The sequence below is a fragment of the Lepidochelys olivacea genome, assembly GCF_965140295.1.
Source record: "Lepidochelys olivacea isolate rLepOli2 genome assembly, chromosome: 8".
Classification (NCBI taxonomy): Eukaryota; Metazoa; Chordata; order Testudines; family Cheloniidae; genus Lepidochelys; species Lepidochelys olivacea.
The window spans coordinates 55,020,529-55,045,415 of record NC_140418.1 but is presented as its reverse complement, the minus strand read 5'-3'; the positions used below and the strand labels follow the sequence as shown (position 1 = coordinate 55,045,415).

General features: G+C 41.8%; 1 protein-coding gene across 6 annotated transcripts in view; it reads right to left on the bottom strand.

The window, feature by feature from the left end:
- The window catches only part of SMG7 (SMG7 nonsense mediated mRNA decay factor), a 102,559-nt gene that overhangs the window by 65,853 nt on the left and 11,819 nt on the right, over positions 1-24,887 (bottom strand). Inside the window, exon 2 of one of the 6 annotated variants that reach the window (XM_084637058.1) lies at positions 12,524-12,605. The exons of the other annotated variants lie outside the window; for them this stretch is intronic. The gene's annotated coding sequence lies outside the window, so the exon portion shown is untranslated. The remainder of the gene's footprint in view (positions 1-12,523; positions 12,606-24,887) is intronic. 6 annotated transcript variants of the gene reach the window in all.

The following is a 24,887-nucleotide window of genomic DNA, read 5'->3' as shown; positions in this document are numbered from 1 at the left end:
TCGGGCTCTTTGGAGGTATGCATGGTGGTCTGTTGGGTGGTAGTAGAGTCTCTGCAACTATGGCTTGCGGTTCTTTATAAAAGCAGCAGGTCTGTGGCTCACCACCAGATGGACTGTTGGCCTCTCTGGCCTTCTGGTATGCCTGATGCAGTTCCTTCATTTTCATGTGGCACTACTGCCTCTCCCTGTTGTAACCTTTCTCCTGCATCCCCCATTAAATCTGCTCTTATAGGTCCACTTTTCTACAGCTGGTCCGTAGCTGTGCTTGCATGAGCCTCTTCTCCTGGTCCAATCAGGTTACCCAATATTTCCTGTCTACTCCAAGCCACAGTGCATCTGGAGCGGATAGCTGGCATGATCAGTGGCACATAACAATGGACAGCTGCTAGGTGTGCTCGGCAAGCCAGACAATCAGGAAAAGGCATTTAAAAAAAACCAAACAAACTGCAGGACTTTAAAAAAAAGCAGGGGGGAGGGGGAAGGGCGCGGCGCAGGCATATGGGACTTCTGGCATTTAGGATTCCCGGGCAGTGGAGCTGACAACTGCAACCAGAGCGATCAGTGTCAGGCACTGTGGGACAGCTGCTGGAGGACTGTTAGGGCCAACGTAAGTAATGTAGTCTCTATACTTGCACTGGCTTGACTTCAGTAGATTGACCTTAGCTCAAGGCCCCTTGGGGAGGTGGTGTTACTGCACTGCTAGAACAGCGCACATACATCGGTGGGAGGCCAATTTAACTTCAGGTACATGCACAAGTAGGCTGACGCCAGGCAGCTTAATCACCCTAACTTTGCAGTGAGGACCAAGCCTAAGTATATTTAAAATCAAATCCCTCTTCCTAGACTTCCAAGGAATTATCTGTGGGTAGTATTAACCATCATTCATAATTTCTCTCTCATCTCCAAGTCAGAATAGCTGTTGCAAATACAGGTGTCTGATTTATGGGTGAGACAGGCTATCCCCCTCTTTTTGGGGCTGTGACATACCCAGGGTACAATCCAGACCAATGAGTAGCTGTGTCACTCCTGACCGCAAACCTCAGATGCACTTTACACTGCTTTGCTGCTGTAGCCTCCAGACTGGACTGCTCACAAACAGCCTCCAGCATGCAAGTCGCTCCCAGCTACGTGCGCATACGCTGCAGCCATCCAGTCACACTAGCTCTTATCAGCCTTGAGCATATTGCAAGGTGACCCCAACACATCCCCAATCCTAGATTTACCCCCAGAAATATATGTCCTGTATTGCCCAGCCCTCTCCTGGATAACTAACTTATATAAAGCCCATCATTTTATTAATAGACATGATAAGCACACATCTAGTTACCCCAAATGGAGTTTCCCAAACAAACACATTGGATAAGATAAAATAAAACAAGTTAACTAACTACAAAGAGACAGATTTTAACTGAGTACAAGTTAGGAGGCAATAAAGGCAGAAATGGTTACACGAAAAAAAGAAATTAGGCATCAGTTAGAAATTAACATAGCCTGTTAAAATGTAAGAGCCCTCAACCTTCCCCACCCCACGCAAGCCTCCAAAATCCTGCAGGCCACCTCAGACCCTTCGCCCATGCCTATAAGTGGCACAAATCCCCCGTCACCCACTGTACCAACCTCCTAGGATTAAAACTGAATTACTACGCAAAAGGGAAATACGGTGAAACACTGCTTACCATCTCCAAATTCTACCCAGGCTGGGAAAAAATTACTGAAATAGTATTCCAAAACTGAGGAACGAGAGTTTATCATTGTTGCCATGGAGACTTGAATCACCTATAATAACTACTTGTTCTGTTTCTCAACTCCCCCAGCTTCTGCCCCCGACACCAACCTCCAATAACAGGACTGCTATCAGTTGCAGAACTCTGGACTCTGGACAGCACTGATATACATGTACTCAGTATTTAGTCACGTGTTGCACAACTACACTTCAATGTTGGATACAATTTGCACCGTCTGTCATGGTATAATGAATAATAATTTTTGTTCAATAACTGATTTTTATTATTTGCACTGCCTGACATTCAATAAAAAATTATTTTGACAAACGTTCAATAAAGTTTCATAAAAATACCACATTTCCACTGTCATTCTGCAACTATTCAGGGATAGTTGAACAGGTCCTTTCTCCTATCCAAGTGTCCAGTAAAAGGCATCATAAGCCAGTGAAACAGAGGGTAAACTGGGTCTACAAGAATGACAAGAGGAATCAGACCACCCATAATGTTCACAGTGGTCCTGGGACCAAAATCATCATTTTTCATTAAACAAAAACAGGCGTGAGTTTCCAAAGAGCCTAACAGCATGGACCATTCCAGATCATCCCACATTGGTGAACCTGCCACAGTGATCAACCAGGCCCTGGAGCACCGTGGAGAAGTACTCCTTTCTGTTTATGAACTCTGAGGCCTGGTCGGGGAGAGGGAAACAAAGAATAGGCACATGGGTCGCATCAATGGCCCACCAATACACTTCAGGGACCCTAGCTGTGCAAATCCATCAATAACCTGCTGTGTGCTGTCAAGATGAATGACTCATGCCATCAGCACCTTCTTAATATAAACAGTGCATGCCTCCGTGACAACAATCCCAACAGTTGATCTACCAGCTACCAACCAAGAGCAATTTGGTATTAACTAATCATAGGTGACAAGCTTCCAGATGCTGATGCCACATTCTTCTCCACAGTGAGGAGAGAGCTCACAATGGTATGATGCCGCTACAGTTCTGTGCGGATCTTTAGAAAAGTGCTCTTTGTCATCCCAAAATTCTGCTTCGACTTCTGGGCAGCATCATGATCCTTTACCACCGGAGTTGGTTTCTCAAACCCAGAAATGGCACTCAATGGAATGAAGATGTTCCAAGAAAGCTTTACACACAATTAACTGTTTGATCTCATCCTCCTCTGCCTGCTCTGCTGAAAACGACTTGCCAGTGTGGCAGCTGGCTGCCGAAGCCACCTGGATGCATGATTCCAAATACATGCACAGCACCATCTATGTATTAATGTATGCATGGACTGTGGGATGCAGATGTGTTCCTTCCATGCTGGCTGACAGCAGTTAGAAAGTGCTGCTAACTCGCAAGATAGAATCAATCATGGGATGTGTTCAGAGGAATCTCAACAATTTGTTGCTATGACCTCTACATCCCAGATTTCCAGTGGGTATCCCACAACATGCTGACACAAAATCCCCATAATACATAGAACCCAGCAACAGGGCAAAGCACCAGGGGATACCTGCCCAGAACACTAAGAGCTTATTTTGAAACAAGATTAGTGCCTTGTGTATGCATTGATTCATGGGGGTAGCAGGCAAGAGTGAGCTGTATGGATGCAATTCGTTTGGAATAGTTATTCTGCAAGAGCACACACAAAGGTAATCTGAAAAACCCCACCATGTAGACAAGCCTTCAGTCTACATGGCCACTGAAATCCTTCTAATACCTTATCCATGCTAGGGATTTTTTGGAGGGAAAAAAAAATCCCCACTGTTGTTCCCCAGTTGCCTATACTAGCTTTTCCAATATTGCTAAAAAGCCTCTTGCAGCTCCTGAGGTTTACCACCAGGTCATCTAAGCCTACTCAGAGCAGGTTGAATTGAAACAGGTAAAATACCAGCTATAACAGAAGCTTTATCTCCCTTAGAACTCCCAACATAAACATGACCTCCCTTCCAAAGTTACTTTTTTTAAAGCTAAAATATAGAGGAAGAGCTATGAGTGCAAAGATGTATACATTTATGACAATTTCTATGAGACAAGACTGAGTGATAAGATATATTCTAACAAATTATTCACCTTGGAAAGGAGGAAATTGTTTGCTATTTAAATGCCTAAAGATAATATATAAGGAACTAGGATCTTCTCTCTCTTTAGTAAAGTTATAATTAGGGCTGTCAAGCTATTAAAAAAATTAATAATGATGAATCGTGTTGTTAAACAATAGAATACTATTATAAATATTTCTGGATGTTTTCCACATTTTCAAATATACTGATTTCAATTACAACACGTAATACAAAGTGTACAGTTCTCGCTTTATATTATTATAAATATTGGCATTGGAAAAATGAATACTATTTTTCAATTCACTTAATACAAGTATTTAGTGCAATCTCTTTATCATGAAAGCGCAACTTACAAATGTAGAATTATGTACAAAAAATAATTGCACTCAAAAACAAAACACTGTAAAACTTTAGAGCCTACAAGTTCACTCAGTCTTACTTCTTGTTCAGCCAATTGCTAAGAGAAACCAATTTACAGTTAAGGGAGATAATGCTGCCCTCTTATTTACAATGTCACCTGAAAGTGAGAACAGGCGTTTGCATAGCACTATTGTAGCTGGCTTTGCAAGATATTTACATGCCAGATGCACTAAAGATTCATATCCCATCATGCTTCAACCACCATTCCAGAGTACATGCGTCCATACTGATGATGGGTTCTGCTCATAACAATCCAAAGCAGTAAAGACTAACGCATGTTCATTTTCATCATTTTAGTCAGATGCCACCAGCAGAAGGCTGATTTTCTTTTTTTGGTGGTTCGGGTTCTGTAGTTTCCACATTGGAATGTTGCTCTTTTAAGACTTCTGAAAGCAAGCTCCACACCCCATCCCTCTCAGATATTGGAAGGCACTTCAGATTCTTAAACCTTGGGTCGAGTGCTGTAGCTATCTTTAGAAATCTTACATTGGTACCTTCTTTGCATTCTGTCAAATCTGCAGTGAAAGTGTTCTTAAAATGAACAACATGCTGGGTCATCATCCGAGACTGCTATAACATGAAATATATGGCAGAATGCGGGTAAAACACAGAGCAGGACACATACAATTCTCTCCCAAGGAGTTCAGTCACAAATTAAATTAATGCATTATTTTTTTAACAAGCATGGAAGCACGTCCTCTGCAATGGTGGACAAAGCATGAAGAGGCATACGAATGTTTAGCATATCTGGCATGTAAATACCTTGCAATGCTGGCTACAAAAGTGCCATGCAAACGCCTGTTCTCACTTTCACGTGACACTGTAAATAAGGGGGCAGCATTATCTCCCGTAACTGTAAATTTGTTTCTCTTAGAGTTTGGCTGAACAAGAAGTAGGACTGAGTGGACTTGTAGGCTCTAAAGTTTTACAATGTTTTGTTTTTGAGTGCACTTATGTAACAAAAACCTATACATTTGTAAGTTGCGCTTTCACGATAAAGAGATTGCACTACAGTACCTGTATGAGGTGAATTGAAAAATGCTATTTTTAAAATCATTTTTACAGTGCAAATATTTGTAATAAAAACAATATAAAGTGAGTATTGTACACTTGGTATTATAACTGAAATCAATATATTTGAAAATGTAACAAGAACATCCAAAATATTTAATAAATTTCAATTAGTATTCTATTGTTTAACAGTGCAATTAAAACTGCAATTAATCGTGATTAATTTTTTTGAGTGAATCACGTGAGTTAACTGCAATTAATCAACAGCCCTAGTTATAATGCAATGTAATAAAATCTGAACTGGAATAGGGTATATACACACAAGAAGTCAGAGGCTGAACTAGATAGGAACTCAGTTGTTCCTTCTGTCCACAATTCTGTTTTTCTGCCTTTCCCAAGTAACTGCAAGGGCTAGAAGCCCAGTCAGCCACACTACTATTTTCATCTCAGAATCAAAAATAATTCCCAGGAATGGAAAGCAGAGTGACCATTAGGAGGCTATTAGGAGGTTTAATTAATTTGTGGTTTTACACTAATTTGAAAAATATAAAAGCACTATAATTCTACTGGCTTAGTAAATGACCATCTAAAGCACCTCATTTCTGGAGGGAGATATGACCTGATCATATCTTTGCTCTTGTGGGCTCTAGGGTATGGAGGAGATCAATTCCCTTTGACACCCCATCTCAGGACATGTAAAAACTACACACCCACTTTAACAGCGTTTAATACGACCACTGGTGGTCGCACATTTATTCCACTGAACTGACATTTGGTTTCCTGTATTAGATTCCCTCCATTTGTTGCTGGCATTTTTTTAAGAATGTTGACTTATTTTATTTAATTCTGGCTGTTATTTTGTACAAAAGTTTTCATCAGGAGATGCTTTATAAACAAGTTTATTTGAACATCAGGGATCAAATTATTGTATCCAGACATCCCATCACGTTCTATGGGAGAAAAACTATTTGTTTCCAGTACAAACTAAGTCTGTTTACATGTCTCCTCAGAACCCAAGTTATATATTATAATTTATAGCAAATACAAGAGAACCAGTTATGATGCAGGAATATTTCATATTATCTCCTATTTCTATTATGTACAAGTTTAGAGAAGTATGGTTCAACAACTGTATCTGGAAGTTTTTGATCTATGTTGTAGGCATTGTTCCCCACTCAAGTCTGGGGATGTGCGCTAGCAACTCCCAAAGTAAAACTTAGTTGGATTTTGTTACTTGTTTTTAATTCTATATTAGTGTGTAACAAAAAAAATTGTGCTCTTCCGGTATGAATTTCAGATACATACATTAGCGTGCCCATGAAGTCGTTGCCTAGACTTGTTCTTTTAAAACAAATTGGTGGTTTAGAACAAAGCAAAAGGATCTGTTTAGACAGCTGAAAAGAAACAAATTGTAAGCTTAAAATTTAGTTAAAGATCCTATTTGATATAGGCAAAATTTAACACACAACCTCAGTCTAAACTAGTGACTGTAACAAAAGGATGCCTTTTCATGAACTTAGTAAGTATTATGACTCAAAAAAGGGAAATATTTTGATTTCAGGACTGAAATCTGAAGTCAGACTGAGAAACATGTCACACTTTAACAGTGACAGGATGAGAGAGCAGCCCAATCCTCATGAAAGTTTTTACATTAATTTTTCCTACAAACACTTTTAGAATAGCTTTCAACACCTTTCTATCAAAGATACTGTCAGGTAGTTAACATTCAACAATCCATTTTTCTAAATTCACATTTTTCATAATCTAATCTGAATTAGATCTGATTTACCAGGTGAAATACTCGCACATGTTCTTTGAATTTTACCTGGTCTCTTAGAAAGTGGTAGATGAAGAGACGTATGGCAGTTTGTTTGGTATACATGTGGGCAGAAAGCTATAGTCTTTCTTGTGGAGAGGTAACAGAAGGCTAACCTTGAAGTTAATAATACAGCTCACAGTAATTTATCCCCCCCCCCCGCCCACAAAATAAAGTCATGTCAAAAGGCAAAAATAGAGAACAAGTTCCTTAGAACTCCCGGTGCTTTCATAGGTTATGTTCTCACCTGAAATATATTTTAATTCTTTAAATAATTGTTAAGTCAGTTAACACAAAATCATCTCCATTTTAAACACATAACCAGCCCTCCGTCTCATCAACAATAAATCTGAGAGGAACTCACAGTAACTCTGCAAAGTGTAAATAGAAAATAATCTGCATCACTACCAACCAGCCTGATAATATCTTCCTCCCAGCTTCAAAGGTGCCTTTCTTGGGACGCCTGGTCCCAGTGGCCCCGCATTACATGAAGCGCCATGGGGCTGCTGACTACATCAGAGCTGCCATATTGGATCAAACCAATAGTTCCTCTAAGTCTTGTATGACAGTGCCTAGTACCAGAAACTTCAGAAGGAATGGAATAACGTGTCCATAGGAGACATTTCTTCTGAACTCTTGTCAGTCCGTACTCGGATTATGTCCTGTAGCACATGGAGTTTAAGTCCTCCTAAAAATTATCCATATAAAGGTCTAAATTCTCTTCTGAATCCTATCAAGCTCCTGGCCTTAGCAATATGGTGTGACAATGAGTTTCACAGGTTACTTAGGCATTGCATTAAAATATTTTCTTTTATCAGTTTTAAATGTTTTGCCTTTCAATTTAATTGAACAGTTGTTTACTTCTATAAACAAAAATACTGCACGGCAATATCAAAGATGAAACCTTTCATACATTAAAGCTTTCCCATGAAGTTCTTGCAAGTCCATAAAAGATTTAAGGAACCTGTTTTGTAAGCATTCAGTAATCTTCCTGGAAACCTGAAACCACACAAGCAGTTGTCTATCATAGAGTGCAAATGCCCAAATTAATCTCAAAATTCTAATATGCCTGCCACACATACTTTCCATACCTTCGTCCTATCTACTATAACTGTCCGTTTTCTTGGGTTAATCACCCAGACTGTCACCTGCAAAAGAACTGTTACTTACCTTGCAGTAACTGTGGTTGTTAGAGATGTATTGTCTACACGGATTCCACTCTTGGTACACATGTGCTCTATGCACATGAAACTGGATTCTTTTGGCCAGCCGCGTCCATTGGCGCTGCATCTGTACCCTAGATGTTCTTGAATTCCCACAATCTGAGCGCATGAAGGGCAGATCAGGCCCAACCATTCCTCAGTTCCTTTGCCAATTCAAAATGCTAAAGTATTAGAACTCTGTAGAGTAGAGGGGAAGGATGGCAGGCTGTGGAAACCACATGGACAACATATCTTGAAAAATCAGTTACTGTTCTTTTTTCATGTGGAAAATCACTTGAAGACAGAATCACTTGGATTCCACTCTTGGCGACGAACAAGCTGTTGTCTCTGTATGCTTGGAGGTGGGTACTAGGATTCCTATTTAAACAATAAAGGCAGTCTTTGGAAAAATCAAGGAGCAGGTCCTCAAGGAATCAATTCTGAAGCACTTGGAGAAGAGAAAAAGTGATCAGGAACAGTCAGCATGGATTCACCAAGGGCAAGTCATGCCTGACTAACCTAATTGCCTTCTATAACAAGATAACTGGCTCTGTGGATGAGGGGAAAGCAGTGGATGTGTTATTTCTTGACTTTAGCAAAGCTTTTGATACAGTCTCCCACAGTATTCTTGCCAGCAAGTTAAAGAAGTATGGGCTGGATGAATGGACTATAAAGTGGATAGAAAGCTGGCTAGATCGTCGGGCTCAACGGGTAGTGATCAATGGCTCTATGTCTAGTTGGCAGCCAGTATCAAGTGGAGTGCCCCAAGGGTCAGTCCTGGGACCGGTTTTGTTCAATATATTCATTAATGATCTGGAGGATGGCATGGACTGCACCCCCAGCAAGTTTGCAGATGACACTAAACTGGAAGGAGTGGTAGATATGCTAGAGGGTAGGGATAGGATACAGAGGGACCTAGACAAATTAGAGGACTGGGCCAAAAGAAATCTGATGAGGTTCAACAAGGACAGAGTCCTGCACTTAGGACAGAAGAATCCTATGCACCGCTACAGACTAGGGACCGAATGGCTAGGCAGCAGTTCTGCGGAAAAGGACCTAGCGGTTACAGTGGATGAGAAGCTGGATATGAGTTAGTGTGCCCTTGTTGCCAAGAAGGCTAATGGCATTTTGAGCTGTATGACCAGGGGCACTGCCAGCAGATCAAGGGACGTGATCATTCCCCTCTATTCAACATTGGTGAGGCCTCATCTGGAGTACTGTTTCCAGTTTTGGGCCCCTCACTACAAGAAGGATGTGGAAAAATTGAAAGAGTCCAGCAGAGGGCAACAAAAATGATTAGTGGATTGGAACACATGACTTATGAGGAGAGGCTGAGGGAACTGGGCTTCTTTAGTCTGCAGAAGAGAAGAATGAGGGGGGGATTTGATAGCTGCTTTCAACTACCTGAAAGGGGGTTCCAAAGAGGATGGATCTAGACTGTTCTCAGTGGTAGCAGATGACAGAACGAGGAGTAATGGTCTCAAGTTGCAGTGCGGGAGATTTAGGTTGGATATTAGGAAAAACTTTTTCACTAGGAGGGTGGGGAAGCACTGGAATGGGTTACCTAGGGAGGTGATAGAATCTCCTTCTTTAGAGGTTTTCAAGGTCAGCCTTGACAAAGCCCTGGCTGGGATGATTTAGTTGGGGATTGGTCCTGCTTTGAGCAGGGGGTTGGACTAGACCTCCTGAGGTCCCTTCCAACCCTGATATTCTATGATTCTATGACAGCCTTACCAAAAACAGGCTTATGAACTGGGAGCCTCTATTAAAGAATAGTGTTTTGTAAGTGAGTGGACCAAGCTCCATGCAGCAGCTCTACACATTTCTGAAACAGGAACATTCTTTAAATAGGCAACAGAGGATGCCTGAGCTCTAATATGGCTAGGTAGAGCTAACTAACTCATAACATGTTCTTATACAGCTGAAGACCCCCTAAGACAATCTCTTCTGGTGATGGCTGTGAGGTGCTAGAACTGACCTTCTTAAATAAACCTACATCTTGCAGGGGTAGGGGGGAAGGACAGCAAAAAAAAAAAAAAAAAAAAAAAAAAAGGATTTCCAAGCTGGTTATGTGCCCCCCAAGGAGCCTAATAAGGCCAAGACTGAATGTTATAAGGATAAGGAGCTGGAAGCCATGGGAGTGGCTATCAGAACAAATGTTTCCCACAAGATTCCTGAAGTCTGTTTCTGTACGAACAATCTCTGAATTCCCTATCAGACCAGTCAGGGTCATGAAAGTGGGAATGAGATGAGAGGGTTGGGATACTTCCCTACTATGTTCAGAGGGGAAGGAAAAAGGTTAGCTCCTCCCTTGGATGAGGTATACCTATCTGGTGTCTTAGGGTGAGCTTTTGCACAACCTAAGCAGGATTGCTTATAGGTACTGTGGTAGTATTAGAGAGCGATACAGAGGCAGAAGTACCTCTAGTTGCAGATGACAGCAAGGAGGATACTGGTAATGCAGTCACCCCAAGATCAGTAGGTACAGAGAATGACTTTTGTACAGAGAAAGTCAACAGCTGAGTCTTCAGCCCCAGAACAGAGGGAGTGCAGATGCAAGCTTTAGATGGCCCGTGGATATCCAGAGACCAACTGGTGCACAGCTGAACCAATATGGGCTGTGAACTGCCTTTCAGCCCGAGCATCAATACGGCAGCATTGTGTGGATTTACCTCACTTTAATACACAGAGAAGATGATCCATGTCTGCGTTCTCTTGGAATGGTGTTCCTTCTTATCCTTTTCTGACAACTCACTGGAAGAGGTCTTGGCTGCTCCATCAGATTCAGTAGTCAAAGGATTCAATCTTTCAGATGAAGAATGAGCCTGAGACCTTGGAGTAGAGCTGCAGCTCACAGGAGCACTACTCAGGCCTGGTTAGATTTTTTTTTTTTCCCCCCTTCCAGGCTCTCATCAAGCATTCCAGAAGAGTGAGCTTGAGCTGGGCCTCTCTTGCCTTCTGTGTCCTCCTGTAGAAGACACCGATCAAGCACCTGCCAGATATGTCCCTCACCAAGGCAAAAGAGTCACCTACTGCACCCATCACTAAGTGGGATAGCCACCACACAAGAGACAGGTTTTAATCATGGAGAATTTGTATCCACCACAATGACTGAACTGGGCATATCCCACCCCCAATCTACTATTAAAAAGTTTTTATATTTGTCAACAGACTTGATACAAAAACTATACTAAGTACACTATATAACTTCCTGCTACTAACAAGCTTAACAAGAGATCACACATTGCACGGAGTAATTGGACACGGACGTGGTTCTGTTTCTTTGCCATGAGCCCACTCTGTTCTTTATACCTTTGGGTAGCAGCACAAGGACATCTAGGACACAGGCACAGCTTCAATGGACAATGCTGGCCAAAAGAACCTGATCTTGTGCAAACAGGCAGTTGGCATACAAAGAGTGGAGTTCATATGGACAATCACTTGAAGAAGAAAGGTTACTTCTGAGCAATATTTTAATACATTTAACTTGGCTACATTCAAATTACGATCCCTGAACCTCCCACCCTACATGCTAAAATGCTAGGTCATCCCAATTTCAGATCAGAATGAACAACTCACAGTCAAACTTCTTAAAAAGGAGGTGTAGGCTCAGATGACAGGGAGGTCAACCACAAGGGCAACTTTGTTTCTGTCACCCAGGACATTAGGGACAGCCATACCAGAACAAAGTAGTGATCCATAAACGGCCAATTTGTGTTGTACAAAATGCTACAGGTGGGATAAAAATTCATTCCTAACCCCAGATGGTGCCCATTTTACACTGAATCAAAAGAAACAGAAAGCTATTAAAAACATGGGTAGGAAAGGGGAGTTATTACAGTGCTATTACAATTCCATAATATAGCTGCACTATTGAGTTCCACAGGTTGTGTAGTAAGTGTAAAGAGGGTTTTTAAAAACAAATTTAAACTTTGCTGCTTTTTAATTGCATTGAGTTTCTTGGGGCACTTAGACAACCACCTCTATTCCTCTCTTTTTGCAGAGAACTACCACCAACATATTCATGCTAATCCATGCTCTTCTAAAACAATGTGTTCAGTAGAATGCCAGTCACAGAAACTGACCTATTTCAGGTTTCTTTTCTCTACACTACTCCTCTTAGAAATTAAATTTTCCACAATATACATATGTGCCTTTAACACAGCAGGATCCATGCAGCAGAGAGTAAGAATGCAACGTACAACAGTACTGACCCATTAGCTACTGAGAAAATTTTGTTCAGGGTAAAAAATTTTGTTCATTGACTATCCTAAAAATACCTTTACAGGAAGTGCAAAGTAGATGCAGTCCAAGTTGGAGATATTCCTCTTTTCCCAGCTTCTTGGACGTGCATTCGCGTTGCTGAAATTGGTAGAAGTTGTGAAAAACAATAATGTGATTTCAAAATACTAATCTGGCTTACATTGATACTCTATTGTTTACCTTTGTTGCAAAAGAAATCACACCGCTGCCTCACATGGAGCACATTTTGGGTAATATGCATCATCTTTTGACCAAGGATCTCAAAGTGCCTTCCCAAGATTAGAAAAGTTTGAATGTTTATTGAAGAGAGATCATTACATTAATAGTCTAACCAGGAAGCTGCAGTTCAAATTAAATCCAACAAAAATTCCATAACATGGCTAAAATAATCTTGAAACATTCAACAATATTCCTATCGCAATCCATGCAGGACAGTAGCCAAGGAAAGTCATACCATTACCCTACTCTCTCCACTGAGCATCTGGAGCAACGTCAAATCAGCCATAAAGATACAGACTGCAGGGAAACACGGGATAGTGAATAAACAGGCTTCAAACAAGGTCAGCTACTGCAAGTAATATTAATACAGCATTTAAAACCCTCACTTAGACTGTGGATGTCACAGCTGTGATTGGAATTGCCCTAATGGTTGATATAAAGAATGTGGAGGGAGAAGATAGGTTTCCGTGATCCTGGACTCAGTTTCTCACATGATGCACAGCTATGGTTGGAAAACAGTATTTGCTATTTTACACAGTTTCTAGTAGGAAACAGACCCTGACTTACAATGTTGCAATGAAAAGGGACATAAAATTGAGAAGGCCAGAGCACTGAACAACCGTACATGTCGTTCATGAGTTTAGCATGTGCTATAGCAAGTTATTTTTTCTTATTCTGCAGCAGTTTCTTTGGTGTGCAGGTGTCAGTGTTGGCATAAAGCTTACAATCAATTTGATATTCAAAAGATATGCACTGCACAGAACAAATACAGCACTAAAAAGCAGAATCTTTAGGCTGGAATCTGGCCTACCTCAGTAGTAAGCAAAAAAGTTACTGCTTTTAACCCCTCAGTGGTTTGTGTGAAATAGACTGGTGTTCTCAATCCAGGTCTCAGAAGAGAAATATTACATTTGACAAAATTTCAAGCCTGTTAGCAAGTCTCTTCAGATAACTGCGCACTCCTTCATCCTTATAGCTGGTAACTTTTGGTCAGGTTGATGGTGACCCTTGGGGAAATTCAGTGCATCTTTTCTGTAGACAGAGCTTATGAATGATGTCAGTTTGACAGCTCTGAAGCTAAGTCCTCTAAGTTCACTTAGACTTTTGGAAAAAGTCTTTCTCCCTGCCTACTCTGGAAAATGCTTTTGCTGACAGTTTCTAGATATGTCTATCTGGAGAGTGGTGGCAGGGCATCCTGAGTGGAAGGCCTAAGTATCTGGAATTTGCTTCCCCCACTAGTTCAACACATCCTAGTGACTTTCATGAAGCAGTGCCACTCATCAACTTATTCCAGCTTTTGCCTAAATGGGCATCAGGGTGTGATTAAGGTTTTGCAATGGTTTGGGGAGTTTGACATAACTAAGTATTAATGTATAGGTGAATTGTATAAATTGAACAAGTATAATAGAATATATTTTCATGTGAAGTGCTTGCCCAAATAGTTTTTGTAAGCTTGAGGTTAACTGAACAAGTAGTTTTGAGTATTATAAACTTGGAAGTGTTGTTAATTTTCAGAAAGTTTTAACATTTGTTCAATTACTTTATTTAAAAGAAACCACTTGTTCCACACAAGAGTTCATAGGACTATTTTTATTCAGTTAGAATGCAAGGAGGTTTTAGTTAAAATTTCAGCTATAACTTCAGCAAGAGAACTAAAGCACCACTCCACCAAATCTATGCTTCCACCTAAAGTTCCTAGCCCTTTACACTGTAAAGATAAACAACTGACAAAACATTGGAAAGTTCTGCTAGAAGAGAATCTTCGGCTCCAACCTCAACCCCTGGCCTGAGTTCTACTTCTGGAATTTTCATCCCTGCATGAGTCCTCTCTGACCCCTTCTCTTATCATCAACATAGCCCCACTTACAATATTGACTGGAAGAAGCGGCAATCCCACCACCATTGCACATTACCATTACTTGCATTCAAGACTCCAAGCTACTGCCCTTACCAGCACCACTCTGATATCAAGAGTTTCCTCTCATCTGCTCCCCTATTGCTTCCAATACAATGCTTCTCCAGAGATATAGTGAAATGAAACTCTGTAACAAGACTTGGCAATGAAAATGTGCCCAATATGCAAGACCACCTTCACGAAGGGTAAACATGTACGCCTGCTCCCTTTTATTCTATGGAAAGGGAAACATGAGTCCATCCCTTCTCCTCTCCACCCAAGAATATGGGGTTCACTGGAATCTATGTGCAGAACAGAAAGACTAAAGGTGGTCTCTGGACTGTCTTAAAGGTGAACAAGGTAAGTACAAGGCTCTTTCTAGCCCTTATAGGAGAATGGTGTCTCAGACTGTATGCGAAAGGTAAGTGTGAGAAATTGTGTCTGACCTATGGGAGGGTTGAACTGGAACAGGGCTGAATCTCTGACCCATGCATAGGGCTGGGCAAGTTGTCCATTGGTCAACAGACAATACTTTGCATTTACATAATGTCTCTGCAACTGTTCTATAGATTTTCAGAATGTAGGTGGGGATAGTGACCCAACCTAGAAGGGTAGATCATCAGGGTAAAGTAGTACTGGAATTATAGGAGAATGGCTAGGGATAAGAGGGCAGAGTTAAGGTTAGTAGAGGAACCTTAACTGAATTTCCTAGAATTACTAGCTATTGTAAAAAATATATATATATATACACACACACACACATATACATACACCTATATATTTTTTAAATATAGTGTGAGAGCAATATAGTCAGCCTTGTTATTTTTTCAGTGAAGACTGTCTGGAATAATATTTTATTAAGTTGCTTCCCTGCTACCATCACCATCCACAGCTCTCTTCTAAGCCTCTAAAATGGAAGCTGCTAGTGGCTAAGGTAAGGAAAAGGCAAAAAAGTTCTGTTCTAGTTTGCTTCCTTGTCTCCAGCTACTGACAATGCAGCTAAGGTAACAACTGTGCTCATTTAACAACATGTTCTGAGCAAGGAAAGTAAGTTACTGAAGGATTTTAAAAGTATTTATTTAAAACCATAAGAAGCAGTTCCATGTTCAAACTTAATAAAATCTCTGTTTTTCACATCTGTCATTTCAAGTCTCTGGTGGTGAAACTGTTTAAAAAGCATTTGCTTTCCTTTCATCACATGGTTTAAAATAAAGAGCACTCCAGATGCAAAGTTACTTCCAATTTCTAGTAGAAAATAAGTCTTAAATAACCAATATCCTTAAGGGATATCCTCAGCATCCCTTGTGATAACACATGCATTAGTGCACAGATAGTCAATCTGCATGCACTGGCTGGCAGCCAGTCCACTGGGAACAGGTAAATGACATTAAATTCAACCTGGTAAAATCCATTTATTCGTTGTCTCCTTGACCTGTTCTGTGTTATACATTTTTTCTTTAGGTTTATAGAAGACCAATTACTCAGAAGTCTTTTCCAATCTGTCAGTCTTGGAACAAGACTGTAAAATTCTACTTGCTCCCAATGAAAAATTGTTTTTGGCAACTTACAAATGAGTTTCGCCACACCCCCATCACCATGATAAGGATAGTAGATTTTTGCATCTTAGCTGTTATACATTCTATGACAATTTTGCAAGGCTCCTTTGAAACCAAGCAAGGAAGACACTAGACTTTAAGTTTCCTAAAGAAAAGCAATGCTATGGCCTATGACAGAGAACGGTAACAACAATGACACCAATACTTTCTCATCCCCCATGTCCACACTCAGAGAAACACACCAGTTTCAATTCTGGGTTGTAACAGATATTCACAAGTCATTACAGCAATATTAGATCTAAAACTCTTTTTCAGCAACATTGTACCCATTACATTAGAGAAGTTACTGAATTAACAATATTTTTACTGCTACCTTTGTCAGTGAATAATGTTGCTGTGTATGACAGAAGAGGTTCAGCAATTAAAACTGATGTTTCAGCTACGTGTTTTGTAGCACTTATATCCCTATCTAGACCTTAAAGTCACTGAATTCAGACTGATGTCATTTTAGATCATCAAATCAGCTTCAGATATGAAGTTATTTAGGTCAGACTTGAAGTGGCTAGATTGCTTTTTGGAGGTAAATAATCTAGCGGCAGTTAAGATAGCACTATTTTTAAATGGGTTAAGTTTGAGACTATCAAAGGCAAGCATTGGCAAGCATTCTAAAATGTTCAACATAATGGATGATTGAGTATTCTATTTAATACTATGCTCTCAGTATATATAACAAAATACGCAGCCTTATCATTCTGCAGGACCTAAACAGCAAAGAGTAGCTGTCATTAGCATCAAATAGTAACAAACTAGATTTTCCTCCAATCTCGTAGCTAAATTTTATTTCTTATGGATAGCTGTCAGAGGTCTTCTGAAGATTATGAATCTGGTTTATAACTTCTCATAAACATATAAAACAGACTAACTGGCTACATTTCAAGTGTCTTCCAACAAAGTATAGTGTGTCCATTCAAAGCAACTGCTTTAGAAGAAGAGGCTACATTTCCACAAGTCGATAGACTCATTCAAACAAACAGAGGCAGCGTCTAAAATACAGTTTCATTAGCCAGCACTCCAAAAACCCATCCTGGAGTAGGTCAAGTAAGAAACTCTCCCCAGCAAATGCTATCAACTTCTGCAAACTAACCTTTAATTTAAAAAAGAAAATAAAAAAAAGTGTATATATACACTTTATATAAGGGCTGTCAATTAACTGCAGTTAACTCACACGATTAATTGAGATTAATTTTTTTGAGTTAATCGTGATTAAAAAAATCGCAGTTAAATAGAATACCATTTGAAATTTATTAAATATTTGTGGAGGTCTTTCTGCTTTTTCAAATATATTGATTTCAATTACAACACAGAATACAAAGGTTTCAGAGTAGCAGCCGTGTTAGTCTGTATTCGCGAAAAGAAAAGGAGTACTTGTGGCACTTTAGAGGCTAATAAATTTATTTGAACATAAGCTTTCGTGAGCTACAGCTGTTAGTTTCTAAGGTGCTACAAGTACTCCTTTTCTTTTTACGGAATACAAAGTGTACAGTGCTCACTTTATATTATTTTTACTACAAATATTTGCACTGTAAAAATGATAAAGATATGTATGAGGTGAATTGAAAAATACTAAGTATTGAAGCGCAATCTCTTTATTGTGAAAGGGCAACATACAAATGTAGATTTTTTTTTTGTTACATAACTGCACTCAAAAACAAAACAATGTAAAACTTTAGAGCCTACAAGTCCACTCAGTCCTACTTCTTGTTCAGAAGAAGACAAACAAGTTTGTTTATATTTACGTGACATAATGCTGCCCGCTTCTTATTTACAATGTCACCTGAAAGTAAGAACAGGCGTTTGCATGGCACTTTTGTACCCAACACTGCAAGGTATTTACATACCAGATCTGCTAAACATTCGCATGCTCCTTCATGTTTCCATGCTGATGACTCTCGTTAAAAAAAAAAAAAAAAAAAAAAGGTTTCTTAAATTTTTGATTGAACTCCTTGGGGAAGAATTGTATGTCCCCTGCTCTGTTTTACCTGCATTCTGCAATATATTTCATATTATAGCAGTCTCAGCCCTGGTCTACACTAGAACTTTAGGTCGAATTTAGCAGCATTAAATTGATGTAAACCAGCACCCGTCCCCATGATGAAGCCCTTTATTTCGACTTAAAGGGCTCTTAAAATCGATTTCCTTACTCCACCCCTGACAAGTGGATTAGCGCTTAAATCGGCCTTGCCGGCTTGAATTTGGGGTATTGTGGACACAATTCGACGGTATTGGCCTCCGGGAGCTAACCCAGAGTGCTCCATTGTGACCGCTCTGCACAGCACTCTCAACTCAGATGCACTGGCCAGGTAGACAGGAAAAGAACCACGAACTTTTGAATCTCATTTCCTGTTTGGCCAGCGTGGCAAGCTGCAAGTGACCATGCAGAGCTAATCAGCAGAGGTGACCATGATGGAGTCCCAGAATTGCAAAAGAGCTCCTGCATGGACCGAACGGGAGGTACGGGATCTGATCGCTGTATGGGGAGAGGAATCCGTGCTATCAGAACTCCGTTCCAGTTTTCGAAATGCCAAAACCTTTGTCAAAATCTCCCAGGGCATGAAGGACAGAGGCCATAACAGGGACCCGAAGCAGTGCCGCGTGAAACTGAAGGAGCTGAGGCAAGCCTACCAGAAAACCAGAGAGGCGAACGGCCGCTCCGGGTCAGAGCCCAAAACATGCCGCTTCTATGATGAGCTGCATGCCATTTTAGGGGGTTCAGGCACCACTACCCCAGCCGTGTTGTTTGACTCCTTCAATACGGAAGCAGGTTTTGGGGACGAAGATGATGATGAGGTTGTAGATAGCTCACAGCAAGCAAGCGGAGAAACCGGTTTTCCCGACAGCCAGGAACTGTTTCTCACCCTGGACCTGGAGCCAGTACCCCCTGAACCCACCCAAGGCTGCTTCCTGGACCCGGCAGGCGGACAAGGGACCTCCGGTGAGTATACCTTTTAAAATACTATACATGGTTTAAAAGCAAGCACGTGAAAGGATTACTTTGCCCTGGCATTCGCGGCTCTCCTGGATGTACTCCCAAAGCCTTTGCAAAAGGTTTCTGGGGAGGGCAGCCTTATTGCGTCCTTCATGGTAGGACACTTTACCACTCCAGGCCAGTAACACGTACTCGGGAATCATTGTACAACAAAGCATTGCAGTGTATGTTTGCTGGCGTTCAAACAACATCCATTCTTTATCTCTCTGTGTTATCCTCAGGAGAGTGACATATAATTCATGGTCACTTGGTTTAAATAGAGTGCTTTTCTTCAGGGGACACTCAGAGGAGCCCATTCCTGCTGGGCTGTTTGCCTGTGGCTAAACAGAAATGTTGCCCGCTGTTAGCCACAGGGAGGGGGGAAGGTAGCCACGCGGTGGGGGGAGGCAAAATGCGACCTTGTAACGAAAGCACATGTGCTATGTATGTAATGTTAACAGCAAGGTTTACCCTGAAAGAGTGTAGCCACTGTTTTATAAAATGTGTCTTTTTTAAATACCGCTGTCCCTTTTTTTTTTCTCCACCAGCTGCATGTGTTTCAATGATCACAGGATCTTCTCCTTCCCAGAGGCTAGTGAAGCTTAGAAAGAAAAAAAAAAAAACGCACTCGAGATGAAATGTTCTCCAAGCTCATGCTGTCCTCCCACACTGACAGAGCACAGACGAATGCGTGGAGGCAAATAATGTCAGAGTGCAGGAAAGCACAAAATGACCGGGAGGAGAGGTGGCGGGCTGAAGAGAGGGCTGAAGCTCAAATGTGGTGGCAGCGTGATGAGAGGAGGCAGGATTCAATGCTGAGGCTGCTGGAGGACCAAACCAGTATGCTCCAGTGTATGGTTGAGCTGCAGCAGACTGCCACTACAGCCCCTGTGTAACCAACTGCCCTCCTCCCCAAGTTCCATAGCCTTCACACCCAGACGCCCAAGAACGCGGTGGGGGGGCCACAGGCCAACCAGCCACTCCGCCACAGAGGATTGCCCAAAAAAAAGAAGGCTGGCATTCAATAAATTTTAAAGTTGTAAACTTTTAAAGTGCTGTGTGGCATTTTCCTTCCCTCCTCCACCCCCCTTCCTGGGCTACCTTGGTAGTCATCGCCCTATTTGTGTGATGAATGAATAAAGAATACACGAATGTGAAGCAACAATGACTTTATTGCCTCTGCAAGCAGTGACTGAAGGGAGCAGGGGAGGGTGGTTAGCTTACAGGGAAGTAGAGTGAACCAAGGGGCGGGGGGTTTCATCAAGGAGAAACAAACAGAACTGTCACACCGTAGCCTGGCCAGTCATGAAACTGGTTTTCAAAGCTTCTCTGATGCGTACCGCGCCCTCCTGTGCTCTAACCGCCCTGGTGTCTGGCTGCGCGTAACCAGCTGCCAGGCGATTTGCCTCAACCTCCCACCCTGCCATAAACGTCTCCCCCTTACTCTCACAGATATTGTGGAGCACACAGCAAGCAGTAATAACAGTGGGAATATTGGTTTCGCTGAGGTCTAAGCGAGTCAGTAAACTGCGCCAGCGCGCCTTTAAACGTCCAAATGCACATTCTACCACCATTCTGCACTTGCTCAGCCTGTAGTTGAACAGCTCCTGACTACTGTCCAGGCTGCCTGTGTACGGCTTCATGAGCCATGGCATTAAGGGGTAGGCTGGGTCCTCAAGGATACATATAGGCATTTCAACATCCCCAACAGTTATTTTCTGGTCTGGGAATAAAGTCCCTTCCTGCAGCTTTTGAAACAGACCAGAGTTCCTGAAGATGCAAGCATCATGCACCTTTCCCGGCCATCCCACGTTGATGTTGGTGAAACGTCCCTTGTGATCCACCAGAGCTTGCAGCACTATTGAAAAGTACCCCTTGCAGTTTATGTACTCGGCGGCTTGGTGCTCCGGTGCCAAGATAGGGATATGGGTTCCGTCTATGGCCCCACCACAGTTAGGGAATCCCATTGCAGCAAAGCCATCCACTATGACCTGCACATTTCCCAGGGTCACTACCCTTGATATCAGCAGATCTTTGATTGCGTGAGCTACTTGCATCACAGCAGCCCCCACAGTAGATTTGCCCACTCCAAATTGATTCCCAACAGACCGGTAGCTGTCTGGCATTGCAAGCTTCCACAGGGCTATCGCCACTCGCTTCTCAACTGTGAGGGCTGCTCTCATCTTGGTATTACTGTGCCTCAGGGCAGGGGAGAGCAAGTCAAAGTTCCATGAAAGTGCCCTTACGCATGCGAAAGTTTCGCAGCCACTGGGAATCGTCCCAGACCTGCAACACTATGCGCTCCCACCAGTCTGTGCTTGTTTCCCGAGTCCAGAATCGGCGTTCCACAGCATGAACCTGCCCCATTAGCACCATGATGCATGCATTGGCAGGGCCCATGCTTTCAGAGAAATCTGTGTCCATGTCCTGATCACTCACGTGACCGCGCTGACGTCGCCTCCTCGCCCGGTATTGCTTTGCCAGGTTCTGGTGCTGCATATACTGCTGGATAATGCGTGTGGTGTTTAATGTGCTCCTAATTGCCAAAGTGAGCTGAGCAGCCTCCATGTTTGCCTTGGTATGGCGTCCGCACAGAAAAAAGGCGCGGAACGATTGTCTGCCGTTGCTCTGACGGAGGGAGGGGCGACTGACAACACGGCTTACAGGGTTGGCTTCAGGGAGCTAAAATCAACAAAGGGGGTGGCTTTACATCAAGGAGTATTTCAGGCAGGACTTCACGGAGGGTTCCAATAAGAAATGGTGCACCTAAGTTATTGTTCTTATTGGAACAAGGAGGTTAGCCTGGCCTCTGATTGATACATGGCTAGATTTACCTTGCTGCACCTTCTCTGTGAGTGACTGCAGTGTGACCTAGAGGAATGAGTCCCCTAGACGGGGGCGGGGGGGGAAGCAAATGAATACAAAACAAATCTGGTCTATTTCTTGTTTTGATCCACTCCATCTATCTTTTACATCTTTGGCTGGCAGCAGACGGTGCAGAAGGACTGCATGCCATCCACATCTCATGGCTGCCCGGCAGAAGATAGTACAGTACGACCGCTAGCAATCTGTATCGCCTGCCTACTCACCATAAGACAGTTCAATAGGACTGACTGCAGGACTAAAGAGAATGACCTGGTCAAGTCACTCCAAATTTAGTCCCTGCGCCCATGTCTGCCCAGGCGCTCCCAGCCGACGTGGCCAGGAGCACCTCGGACACGACGAAAATGGCTACCAGTCGTACTGTACCGTCTGCTGCCAGAAGGCAATGGGTTGCTGCTACTGTGTAGCAATGCCGTACCGCGTCTGCCAGCACCCAGGAGACATACGGTGACAGTTACCTGAGCGGGCTCCATGCTTGCCATGGTATGGCATCTGCACAGGTAACTCAGGAAAAAAGGCGCGAAACGATTGTCTGCCCTTGCTTTCACAAAGGGAGGGAGGGAAGGGGGGCCTGACGATATGTACCCAGAACCACCTGCGACAATGTTTTAGCCCCATCAGGCATTGGGATCTCAACCCAGAATTCCAATGGGCAGCGGAGACTGCGGGAATTGTGGGATAGCTACCCACAGTGCAACGCTCCGGAAGTCAACTCTAGCCTCGGTACTGTGGAAGCGCTCCGCCAAGTTAATGCACTTAGAGCATTTTCTGTGGGGACACACACACTCGAATATATAAAACTAATTTCTAAAAATCCGACTTCTATAAATTCGACCTTATTCCGTAGTGTAGACATACCCTCAGATGATGACCCAGCACACGGTTGTTCGTTTTAAAAACACTTTCACTGCAGATTTGATAAACCGCAAAGAAGGTATCTATGTGAAATTTCTAAAGATAGTTACAGCACTCAACCCAAGATTTAAGAATCTGAAGTGCCTTCCAAAATCTGAGAGGGAGGAGGTGTGAAGCATGCTTTCAGAAATCTTAAAAGAGCAACACTCGGATGCGGAAACTACAGAACTGAACTACCAAAAAAGAAAATCAATCTTCTTCTGGTGGCATCTGATTCAGATGATGAAAAATAAATATAATTGGTTCACACTGCTTTGGATTGTTATCTAGCAGAACCCATCATCGGCATGGACGCACGTCCTCTGGAAGGGTGGTTGAAGCAAGAAGGGACATATGAATCTTTAACACATCTGGCACGTAAATATCTTGCGATGCCAGCTACAACAATGCCATGCGAACATCTGTTGTCACTTTCTGGTGACATTGTAAACAAGAAGCGGGCAGCATTATTTCCTGCTAATGTAAACAAACTTATTTGTCTGAGTGATTAGCTGAACAATAATTAGGACTGAGTGAACTTTTAGGTTCTAAAAAGTTTTACATTGTTTTGCTTTTTGAGTGCAGTTATTTTTTTTGTACATAACTCTACATTTGTAAGTTCAACTGTCATTATAAAGAGACTGCACTATATTTGTATTAGGTGAATTGAAATTATTTTGTTTTTTACTGTGCAAATATTTGTAATCAAAAATCATATAAAGTGAGCACTGCACACTTTGTATTGTGTGGTAATTGAAATCACTATTTGAATATGTAGAAAACATCCACAAATATTTAAATAAATAGTATTCTATTTTTCTTAAAATAATTAATCACAATTAAATTGCTTGACAGCCCTATATATTTATTTCTAGCCTCTATGGTTGCAAAGACCACATCAGTTTGCTCTTGCAGGGTTAAACGGATGCAGTGCTGTCCTCCTAAATCTGCAGAAAGTGAGCTCTGCTGTCTATTCTGTTGCTCACAGATTCCACAAGCTGCTGCACAGTGAAAGTGGAGATGTCTTGCCAGTTTTCAGATGTGTGTGGGCATCAGTGAAGCAAAAATCTGGCCACTCGTGCTGCAGTGTTGGAAAGCCATGAACAACAGTACAGGCAGGCACTGCAACTATCCATTGTGAAGGGGACTCAACATTGAAGGTGCAGGGAACCGAAGAATAGCAGAAACAACTTCTTTCCAACAAAAACCTGAGGGGGTGAGGAGGTTAAAGTAACCCAGAAGACTGGGTGAGGTGAATAATAGTGGAGGATACCCCAGCTTGCCTACATGAGGATCTTTAACAAAACAGCAATTGTGAGGCAACTTACTCTACAACAGCTATTCTGAAATCTCTCTCCATGTGGACACTATTCTAGAACAGAAGTGATTTTATTCCAGAATAAATACAGGAAACTTAACAGCCACTTCATGAACACCAACAAAAAACATTGAGCGGAGCTGGTCAAAACAGGGGTGTAATTTAACAAAATTTCAGAATTTCTACAAAATGTATAAATTTTGAATATTTTTGAGAAGCTCCAACTCTCATTGAGCAGCACGCAAATAAATTTAAGACATTCCCAACAACCACAAAGTCTAAACCAAAATCACTTGTAACAGTTCATAAAGACTAACAGTTATTTATGTAATAGTTGTCTAAGGTCTGTGCTTTTATATAAGCACACATTTTAACAATTTAAGAGTACATGAATACCAAACAGAAAAGTTTTTCTTCTGTCAAAATTCCACGCACCCATGATGAGACAGCTAGATGTACTTAAAAAACCCTCAGTCCTAACACTTATTCAAGGCCATAAAATGCTGATTTAATGTAGAGGACACGGTAAGCACGTATAACTGGGATTTATTCAGTTTGCCAATAAATTTATTCACTATACCAATTGTGATAG